The sequence below is a fragment of the Corvus brachyrhynchos genome, unplaced genomic scaffold (genome assembly GCF_000691975.1).
Source record: "Corvus brachyrhynchos isolate BGI_N302 unplaced genomic scaffold, ASM69197v1 scaffold175, whole genome shotgun sequence".
Taxonomy (NCBI): domain Eukaryota; kingdom Metazoa; phylum Chordata; class Aves; order Passeriformes; family Corvidae; genus Corvus; species Corvus brachyrhynchos.
The window spans coordinates 6,662,825-6,674,399 of NW_008238448.1; positions in this window are offsets into that span (position 1 = coordinate 6,662,825).

Sequence of the window (11,575 nt, forward strand, 5' to 3'; positions counted from 1 at the left end):
TAGGGAAAAGTGCATAAGGAAAAAAGTGACAACAGAAAATAAGCACAAGTGGAGACAAGTGTTCAGAACCCACACAGGTCCCTTTCTGTCTGCTGTTTCTGGCAACTCCAGGTTTAAACCACAGTCTCCAGGAGAAACCAGAACTCCCCTGTGCCTGACTCCACTGAATCACTGCAGAAAGCAATTGCCTGAGAGCTGCTGGAGTCGCTTGAGTTCTGGGGCTGAAAACAGGACACGTTGCTAACCTCATATTTTGGTTTCTGGTGTTTCTCACGCAGCATTTTAAACTGATTCAGACATATTCCCTATGCAAATCTTTAATCCCTGTTGTTAGGAAGAAAAATGGGTGTAAATGTGGTTTTGATTTTTTCCCCACCCTTTTACAGCTGTATTTATCCCTATATGTCCCATGACTGCTTCCTCCCACTTTTGTTTCCTCTGTTATAATCTTCCATCTTCCTCTTAAATTTTCCATCATCCGCTAATAACTCATCCCTCTCTTTATCTTATTTTCACGTGGCAGGCTTTCTGTACTCTTCCATTTGCTTCATCCTGCTTTCTCTCCGTTTCTCAATTCCAGTGGCTGTTTTGCTCCATCGCTTTCTTCTTTCTGCCAGTGTGAGTCCTTCCCAAACGTCTGTCTGCAAAATCTGCAAACTGAGACTTTTTGCTGCCAGTTTCCAGTGAGGTGTGGGAATAGAGGAACAAAATGAAGTCAGGCTTTTAAGGCTCGCATGTCTGTATTTTGCAGCTTTGCCTTGTCACTGTCGCTGGGGGAGGCTGTTACTGAGAAGTGCATCTTTGCATCTTTTCTGTGTGAACGTCGCTAGCCCCCTACCCCGGGCAGCTAATGATGGAGCTGAGAATCTGAGCGCATGGGGTGATTTTGCAGAGGTGGGTGAGGAAAGTCTGTTCAAATAAAGGTGTGACTAATTTAGCTTTGCGGTGTCTAAAAAGCCCTAATGAAAGACTGTCGACGACAGCTTCAAAAGCCATTTAGTGAAGTGATTTCTAACCCCACCCATAGTCTTGGTACCACGAGCAAATACGTTTGTGCCGTCAGTTTGGTGCTGCTTCCCTGTGCACCAGAGCAAAATAATTGTATTACTGTTTCTTAAATTTGCACATAGCTTTTCATGGTACGGACTAAGGCTCCAGTATATTTTGGGTTTCTTTGATAGGGTAAGGACAACAACCTTTTTATAAGAGCACATGAAAGCCCAATGATGGCTCTTGAGGAACATATACTCAATTTTCCTTCTGCTGAAAGTATCTAATCACTCTGTGAAAGAGAGAGCACTTGGAACACATGCAGTGTATTCATACAATATGCACTGCTTATTGCTGCAAGTACTTGGTGCTCACGTGTTCTTTCTAAAAAGAATGGAATCCTGTTTAAGACAGTCTTTCCTCCCAGGAGGTTATAGCCTAAGCAATTGAATAATAGAGCTGAGAAGGCGTCTGCGGAGGTCACCCAGCCCAGCCTCCTGCTCCAAGAAAAGCTAACTTCACACATAGGTCACTTTGCTGGGGGCCATAGGGTGTTGTTCTTAGCACAAAGTAGTTATAAGAGGGAGGAGTATGATTTTGCTACTGAAATAAGGGTTCTGAAGATGGGAAAACCCTAAGGAAAATGCTGGTCTTCTGTAGGCTATGGCTTGAAAGCTGTTTGCCACCTAGTTCAAGGAATATATTGCAATTTTTAATGCTAGCCTGTCTGAGGCTGATGTGAAGTCAATAAAGCAAGTAAGGACAGGAGCTTGGCAAGAAATGCGAGAGAAAACTCAAAAGCAGCAGGGAACTACTGAATGCAAGAAAGAAAGAAGTTTGTTGCTTAAGGGACACCAGAGGAAAAAAAAAGAACAGTGAAAGTTGCAAAGGCTTGTGGGAGCAGTGGACATTTGCAGTTTGGATGAAGAAAGAGGAGGAGAGGTGAGCCAGGCTAGCCAGGCTGAGAATTGATCCAGCACTGTTAACCTGAGCACAGGTGAATGTGGACAGGTGCTGGCAGCTCCATAACCGATCTTTGGGAGACTGAGGAATGACCCTTGTGAGTTCAACAGCTCAACTCTTCCTGACAAAAGTTTGCTTACCCTCTTCTTAAAGGAATTAAGTGCCAAATAGAATAGTAAGTTACAGTAAGTGTTCCCAATGACTAACATGTGTCCTGCAGGATGTGATGCATCTTTATATACATATACAGTTAAGCAGCAGGTCTCCTGACAAAGGTGATACTTCTGATGCTTGTTTTTTCTTGCAGTGTGGCTTTATGAATGAAACCGGCACCCTGACACTTACAGTAGAGCTGCTGTGGTCATCCCAAGTAGTACAAGTACTCATATGGAGAGTGCAAAATGACAGCTAACCAGGAAGCCTAGAAATCTAGCAACTATTTCTACACTGCTGCAAAATACTGTCCGAGCTGCTGTGATGGATTTTATGCAATCTGTTGCCAGAGACTTGAAACTCAACTGGATGGAGCATGGGCTGGATCGTCTGGCAGCTCCTGATGGTGCTTTTAGTGGCATCTAAAAAACAATGAGACTGGTTCATACTCCAGTGGAGATGGTCCCAGATCAGAGTTCATGCTCTGAAGGACCTCATATGGAATAAGGCAGCAAAGGAGATGACAGTAGGGAGAATATGAATTGCACAAGCCAGATCTTAGTCCCTGCCCTCTCTGTGTGTACCTTGCAGTAGGAATGTTACCAATTTTCACTGACCACTTGGATCTACTAAAAGATATAACCACCAAACCAGACCCTGCAAGACAATTTACAAATTATTTGCCAGTTGAAGGTACACCACAGAGGCCATGAGTGGAGTGTTAGCAAGGGGAGCTCTTTAAACAATTGTGAGGAATATCCCTGAAATCTTGGTCTATTCCTCATCTGTGCAACAAGCAGAGGAGCAAGGCCACTGGGCACAGCCCTGTGTCCATGGGGTCCCAGATGTTGTGGTGTCCCCAGCCCTGCCCAAAGACAGAATCTGAAATAATGAGAGATGTGGCATAAGCAACACATGGGAGAAGGGCATATGGAAATACAGCAGGAGACTTTTGTAATTGTAGAAGCAACCAACAATATTAGAAAAGACCATAAGGCAGAGATTTACAAGAATGTGTAGCTTGAAAATTTAGCATAAATTGGCACTGGGGTCCATGGCTGATCAAGAGGTCCATTGTATGACTGAGTTTAAACTCTTGTTTAATGGAAGTACTTCTCTGAATACTTCTGAATACTCTGAGTACTTCTCATTTAAAGTGCAGTAAATATCTCTGAATAAAATGTCCAGCCTTAATATACAACATTTTAAATGACAGTAAAATCACCCCAACCTTTGGTAAATAGTTTGAACACATAATCACGCTCTCTGTTTAAAACTGTCATAGGACTTCTAGCACAAATTAATCGGGGTGGAGTGTCTAATTGCTGGTAACTGGATCTGTTACATTGCTGTGTGCCAAACTGGCAAGCTCTTATTATCATATTTCTGCTTGATTAAGCCTTTGCAGGAAAGGAGTTGTGATTTGCCCCGCTGAGGATCCACAGTGGCTCAGGGGTCAGCCCATGCTCCAGGGACAGCGCGGGGTGTGGAAACGCTTGGGAGATGGGAGTCCCAGTGTGCTCCCACTGCCACGCTGGGATGGGGGAACCTTGTTCTCAGCAGGCCATGGTGGCTTGTGGCATTGGGGGCATTGTTGCTGCTCACAGGCACTGGCTCTTGGCCTCAGGCTGGTCCCCCCTCAGCTCCATGCAGTCGGAGGCTGCCATGGGATAGCAGCCCTGGCTGGCAGGGTGCTGCCTGCCCGCTGGCCTTGGGAGACCCACGGGATCAATTTAGAAACCTGTTCAGCAGAGTTAAATTTGACAGCAAAGTTAAGTGGAAGTTCTGGGACGTTGGATCTGTGATCACTGTTTCCTGCAGTGGTTTTAAAACCACTCTAGGTAACCCAAGTTCAGTCTCTGTTGCATTAAAGATGTGCCTAACAAAAGGGACTTGTTTCAGAACTACATGATGGTTGTGTTTAAAAGGTTGCTTAACCAGGCATCCACTATCTGGCCAGTTAGAGTCCTCATGCTGCTGGAAATCACCAGGGTCGTCTTTGGCCAGACCTGTTGTACTTGCCATTCCTTTCTCCCTGATGGGAACAGTGTGGATGCTGATAAACCCTATGACTTTCCCCTTGTTGTCTTCTGCAGCTGGCCTGCAGCTCTTTGGCCTGGTCCCCCTGTCCCTAAGCAAGGAAAATGTATTTTCCAGTAAACCTCTCTCCCTTCCCCTCATGACTGTGTTGAGCATTCCATAATTAAGGAGACTGTGGTAATGTCTAATGATTCATTTACTGATACCCTTTTAAAAGGGAACTCTGTCCCCTCTTCTCCTGGATTTTCTTCCCTCCTTTCCTTCCACTAAAGCTGATGAGAAACGTTGAGCTATCCTACAGATTAAATGGCAGCTATTCCACTTCCTTCTCACTTGACCATTTTTTGACTGGTGACCATTTTCTCTATTTTAAGGGTGCATTTTAGAAGAGGGAACTCTTTTTTTTTCTTTTCCTTTTCCCCCCAATCTTTTCTTTTGAGCAAATGTGAGCTGTGCTGCTCCCGGATCGCTCCTGGTCCCTGTGCTATGGCAGTGAAACGTCTCTCAGTTGAGCACAACATGTTTGCTGCAGTGCCTCAAGGTGACTATAAAACAGGTGCCCTCATCTCGGGTCATTCTCCTTTATTGATGTTATTGCAGAGTCCCGTGCTATGGCAACCGAAGGAGTTGCACCCTCTGGAGCTGGAGTGGGGCGGAGGGATGAAGGACTCTGCGATTGCTGTTGGGGACCAGCCCTGCTGCAGCCGGTGCCAGCACCCTGCCAGCGCAGGTGTTTATCCAGCACTGCGGTGAGTCACAGGTGCCATGCTCCACCAAAGCCACCTCCAGCAGCCTCCCCATGAATCACTGCAGCCTGAGAGGACTTGCAACAATTCCTGGGCCACCAGAAGGATGATCTCATTGCCTGCTGAGCGGAATAAGGATAAAGTCACGTGGAACTCTGCTCCTGAAGCCAGGAACATGGCATCCCAGCAAAGAGCTTTCAGGTGACCTAATCAGGCATGTGATTCAACATTACAGGACCAAACACGGCAAAGATCCTTCTCGCAGGGAAGGAAGAAAGGAAGGAAGAAAGGAAGATACTGCAATATACAAAGAATTGACCTGAAGTGGCTTTCATAACAAAGCTTGTAAGGCCAGGAGGAATGATATGGCACAGGGTCTACAAAGGACTTAGCTTTAAGCAACTCTCTTGGCATTGACTGTTTTCGTCTCCTTTTATGATTCTCCAAGTGGTACTGCCTGTTTCGAGTGATCACAACGTGAAGTCTGATGATGTAATCTTTGCACACTGTGTCCAGCCCATGGAGCTGAGTTACTGCAATACCGGTTCAAACTCACTTGCCAAACCCAGCTGAAGGATTTACTCAAGTTTTTCTCCAGCTGAAATAAAGTGCTTTTGTCTCTTCTAAAAAATTAATTTGTGGCAGTTTTCCATTTCCATTGAATTTGTTGTTATTTCTAGGAACGTGCTGATTTCTGAGCAGCCATCAAGTGGTCTTTCCTGATTTCAAATATAAAAAATAACATTGTGCTCCATCTTGTAAGACAAATCTTTAAATGCTATGAAAAGTGCTAGTTATTTTAAATGCATGGACTTCTAAAATCAAAACCAATGCAGAAAATTGGTAGACTTTTTAAAATCATCTTGAAATTGTACAAGGCAGATCATTTTACAAAAATTAAAAATCAACTCTTTTTTTTTGGTTAAGAAAGAGTGGGGGGTGGATTTGATGAAGTTGGAATTTGCATCTATGACAATGAAGCAGCTCAAAGCTGTTTCTTGCTGCTATTGCTGTCAGCTGGAGTTCAGATCTCAGGAGAAAGTGGAGGAAATTTATTCCCAGAGATCCCTGGGGTTTCCAGATGCCATATCTGCTGGCTCTAAAGCATGCGTGGGAAGCTAGTGGGTGGCAGCGAGGAGCAGTCAGCAGGGCTCAACTCCTGCACATATTCACTCCTTGAACTGTGAGTGTTGGCCATCATCCCTCTTCCTGGGCAAGGTATCCACACGTGTTGGTGCTAATTGGATAGTGCTGACAATCCCCAAAGTAGTATTTTGGCAGCTGCTTTCCATTCCTTGACTCTGTTAGGTGTATGTTGGTGGCTAACCACATGTAACAAGCACGGGTTAGATAATGAAATCATTGGGGTAAGCACTGATAGGACTGAAGAAAATGATCCCAGAAGGGACTTCCTCACTGTAGACCATCAAACAGCACCACCCAGCTCACATCCATTAATTTTCCCTTCCCCAGGCCTGATATTGTCTTACATCATGGAAAAGCCTTGTGAAAATCTCAAATGAGGATGAATGTGGTGGTTCTCAGCAGCAGGTTGGTCCAATGGTATCAAGCACCACACCTGAAACACTTGTGAAAATTGGCATGCTGTTTTCCTCTTCTGTTCAGCTTCTGGTTCATTTATTGATTTCACGGCAGCTGAATTGCTTAGTTAGTAAAAGGGATGAGCTGCTACACTAGAACAAAGAAGCCTGTGGGATGCACTGCATGACCTGAGAAGCTCTCTAATGATTTTGTAGGTAAGATGGAAACTATCAGGTAAAAGCCTCTCTACCTTTCCCAGGAGAGCTACTTTGCTGGGGAACAGTGCATCTGGGCATGGCCCAAGCCAGGGCTGGAGCACCAAGGGCACGATTTGCACGGCCTCTGCGAATACCAGCTCTGTTCTGGCTTGCAGGGTTTTAAGGAAGTGAACTGCAATTGTGATGACATCAGGCAGCTAACATCAAATTCAGGCTTGGTGAACTCTGAACGTGCCTGCTCCATGGAGGTGAATCTGGAGCCTTTTGAAAGGACTTTCCTTAGCTGCTGTGCTCGCTCATTTGAGTCATAACCACAGCGTGCGTGGTGCTGCCCAAGTGCAGCAAATGACACAAGACTTGCACGTTGGGAGAGGTGTCTCAACAGCTTTCCCTGCAGCATGTTGGGTAATCTTGAAAATTCTGATATTTTTCTGTTGAGCCCACTTTAAAAAGCCAGAGTGTGTGTGCATGAGAAGGGGTGCGGGGTAGTTGCTGCTTTCCACATTTCACTCCTACGGGGGATGGAAGGGCGCACTGGCTGCTGGTTCCCCAAGGTGGTCCATGCTCTCTGAAAGCTTTAGAGATGAGGAGGTGGGCAAGGAGCTAAAATCTTTGAATTATGGCTATAAATGGAAGAGGGGGGTTGAGATGTTCCCCACTGAAGTGGCTGAAAAGCCAAAGTGTTTGGAAATGTTCTGAGCACAGAGGAAACAAGTTGTTTATGATCCCACAGCTCTCTCAGGCCTGCTTTATGCACAAATATGGCCATAAATGATTTTTGAAGAGCTACACAGGGCTGGAGAAAGACAAAGAAGCAAGATCTCTTGGTCGGTTGCCTGGCTTGCTGGAGGGAGCCCCAGAGCCTCATGCCAGGGAGCAGATCCTTCGGGGAGGGGATGCTCCCAGGGTGACTGTAGGCCGACAGAGGTGACGCACAGATCATACATCCCTGATACTTAGCAATGACCAAGCCAAGGCTACAGTCCTGCCAGGCACAGGAGGCAGTATAGCTCCCTCCTCTGCTTTCTGCCCTCCCCACAGAGGAGCACACAGGTGAGCATGGTTGGGGCCTTGGACCCCCCAAATCTGTTGCCCCCAAATCAGTGCTCAGCTCTGCAAGCTGGATGCAAGCACTTTGTTTTCATGGATGAGAAAGCTCAGTGTGCCCCAATATTTTTTTTCTGCCCTGTCTTTTATCAGTTTACTCATCATAATAGGATTATGCTTGTGTTCCTCTTGGCCCATCCCAGAGGTGCCTTGTATCTGCTAGGAATAGTCAACAGTCACAGCCAAGCTGTCTTGTTTCAGGATGGCTAGCTGGGGCCATGTGAATGGCGCACCCTGAAGTTAACTGTGTGACTGCAGGACTCCTCACTGCCAGATGATGTCTTAATTGCTTGAGACTGCAGCATAGCCCAGCATGTGAACCGAGGGCTTCCTTTTGGGATGCACCTGGGTCTAACTAGTGAAATGTACCATGAGGCGTCCAAAATACGAGATAGAGGTCTACTTTATGTGAAGGCACTTCGGTTGAAGGAAATGTGTATGGTTATGGTATCTAATAGAAAATATCCTGAAGACTCCCTCCTTTCTTCAGACTGTTTTATATCACAGAGCTGTGCTGCTTTTCTGGTAGTTTTTGATATTCTGAGCTTTTGAGAAGTAGAATCCTGATGCTTCCTAGTGAAGAATCTGGCTGTACTGCCGCATGTTGGAAACAAAGCTTTGCTATTTAATTTTTTTTTTTTTTTTTTTTTTTTTGAGAGAGAAGAAGGAGGAATACGGTGGGCAGAGCATAGGGGATGAGATGATTGAGACAAGTGGAGCCAAAGGCATCAGCAGGTAGTGACCAAGTGGTATGAAATGTCAGCAGGTAGGAGCAGGTGCCCAGTGTGATTCCTTGAAGAAGAAGCTGCTCCAGGAGCAGTTGGGTTGAGGCATGCACCATGTAAGTGGTGAGTTGTTCATCATTACTCAGGGGAGCAAGACAAATGAGAAATCAATTGAACATCAAACCATTGTTTCTGATTGCCTATGTTGAAAATAATGATTCATTGAGTGCTTTAATTGATTCATATACATGGCTAGGAGCTCCAGTCTTGATTTATAGATCTCTTCACCAGTCAGGCTGGAAAGTCTTGCTCTCACTCACTTTATTTGTACAACAAACATCCTTTTCTCTTGGCCAACCCACTTAGAAACTTTTTCTCTCTCTGATTGTTTACTTTGCCTTTAAGAGGCTGGTGATTCCCCTCACTTATATGGTGCTTTTTAATTCTTTTTCTAATTAGCAGAGGAGCCTGGAAGGGATGGGGATGGCTGTGCGTAAAGTGCTGGGCTCTGTGCCCAGCAGGGCAAGCAGACGACCCCATCCTCAGAGAGCTGCAGTCTACAGTGTACCATGGATTTATAGTGTCCACTGCCAAATAAGTGGGAAAGAGAACATTTGGTAGCTTAAAAGCCTTTTGTAACTCCTTGTGAGATATACTGTGGAATACTTTATGTCTGGCAATCTGTATGCCCTCTGTACATAGCAGCAGCTGCTTGCAGGGGTAGAGGAGGCTGTGCCTTGTCCTTGCTCCTGTCTCTGTTATCCACATGCCCGAGGAGGAGGTGTTGGAGATCTGTCTCTGCCACAGCAGTTTGATAAGTCGTCAAAACAGAAGGGAAACAAGGGGGTGTTTGCTGTAGGTGAGCAGAAGGGATGGGAAGGGAGGTGTATGCCGGCTTGTGTAACCTGTGGGTGGTACCATGGTGGGGAGAGGTATCAGGAGAGCTGCAAGGGCAGGGAGGTCCCATTGGGCTGATTCAGGAGAGCAGGTCTCTGGCAGTGATGACTGAAGGGGGCACAAGTGGAGAAAGGAGGGAGAAAGAAATTTGACAGTTATCTCAGAGTTTATTGGGTGGCTAAGGCAGAGGCAGCCTCTCACTAGCCCTGTGTGCCCCCAGCCATGCAAAGGCAAACGCCCTGTCCGTCCCTTCACCACCCCAGCCTTATCGTGGCTGGATTCTGTTGGGTTGCATGGCTCTGCCTACGTGTGCCCTGAGGTCAGGCTGTGGGGAAGCAGAGTTATCTGGGAAGAGCCTTCTCCAGCCAAAAATACCATCATGCCACCAAGCTCCTTGACTCATGGCAACCAAGGTGAGATGGCGACCAATAAACTGGGCAAGAGAAAACAAACAGCAAGAGAAAAAAAACCCCAAACGGTGGCAATCTCTTGCAATTATTTGCCACCAAGTAGAAGAGTCCTAACTCAGTTGCCCAGGGGCTAACTAAGAATGGAGCATGACAAGTTGCTCACAGGAGCTGTTACAGGATGAACTGGATTTATCTGTCTGAGAAATAATGCTTTTCACCAGGTTGTTTTTCAGTTGGTTAACACTTTTTTTAAACACTTCTAATTTAAACACTTTCTTTTTTGAACACCTCAAAAACAAAAGTTACCACTTTTTTCACTCAGCTCTTTGCTGTGGTGCTGGGGCTGGCAGGGAGAGAGAGACAGCACAGGAGTTGGGAGCTGCAGGGTGGGCAGGAGCTGCTTTTTTGCTGTTCCTGCACTCCACACCATGGCTATGGGGCTTTGGCTGGCAGACCTGCAACAGTCTGGTGAAAAGGATCTCCAGCTCTGGACCCACAGGTTTCCTCTCTGATTTGATCAAATGTCTTGGCTGGATCTGTTTGGCAGTAGAACAGCGACAGTGCTGCTACATATGTTTGTCAGTTTTTGGGTGATACATTTTTGCATCGAAATGGAAGGAGTTCATGTCCTGTGTCTGCTCAAGAGAGCCCTCAGAAGTGAGAATAAATCTAGAAACACCTCCTGGTCTGTGCCCAAGCTGTCTCTGATGCTTGGAGCCCTGAGTCTCCCACTGCCTGACAGTGTAGCACAAGTGGGTTATCCGCCTTTTTGTTCCACCCAGGAAATTCTGGTGTGTTTCTGCAATATTTTGGAATTTTGAAAGGCTGTAAGGGAAGGCTCTGACTCCTTTGCCCCATCCAGAGAAGCTGTGCTGGCAGGTGCTGGTGGGTTGGTCCCTGTGCTGACTGTCCAGCTGCAGGAGATGAAGTGACAGTGAGCTCTGTTGAAGCTGGGTCTACTTGTTCCACTCTTTGATGTGTAACTTCCCTCTTTCAGAAATGATTCAGTGAAGACAGCATGGATTGAATATGGTGAGGGAGGGCAGGATTACAGAGCGGGAACTTTGGCTTTGAAATAGGGTGTTTTGGGGAGGTAGGTAGCTTGGAAGTTCAGACAAAGCAGTTTGTGGTGAAAAGAAAGAAGAAAAGAAAAAGATGCTAAGGATGTTGCTGGGTTAATAAACAATGTGATCATATAGCCACAGACAGGGACCAACACCTGGAAGGATGCTGGTGTGCTTGTGCTGCCTTTTACTTCTTTTCTCGTTACTGGTTAAAAGACAACAATGTAAAATAAATCTGGGGATGATTCAGTGTTCCCCTTCCACAGACCATACGTTTGCAGGGAAGTGTCTCTGTAAGCCTTGCTTCAGTCCTGGTTCTGCAAAGAGGTTGCAGGAACTCATTATTCATGATCTTATCTTGCTACCTGAAATACATAAATAGCCTAAAGGTTCCTCTTATGGACTTCTTCCAGTTCTTTGATGTGCCAAAGATAATTTCTATACATACTCCCTCAACCTGTCCCCACTCCCTACCTAAAGTTTAATGTTTCTACTTGTTATGTTTACCTGTCTGTACTAGACTGTAAGGTCTCCAAGGCAGGGACCTTGCTGTCTTTCATGTTGAAGTACCTTGAAGGAGTTGTAACTTCAACAGCTATAAAATGTGATATAAATTATTAAAGCAATGTCAACTAACAGAACTCTTTGGCCTTTTCTGCACTAGGCAAGTTTTCCACAGGGCTGCCAGCTGTTCCTGACACTGGCTTTTCGTGATCTGGT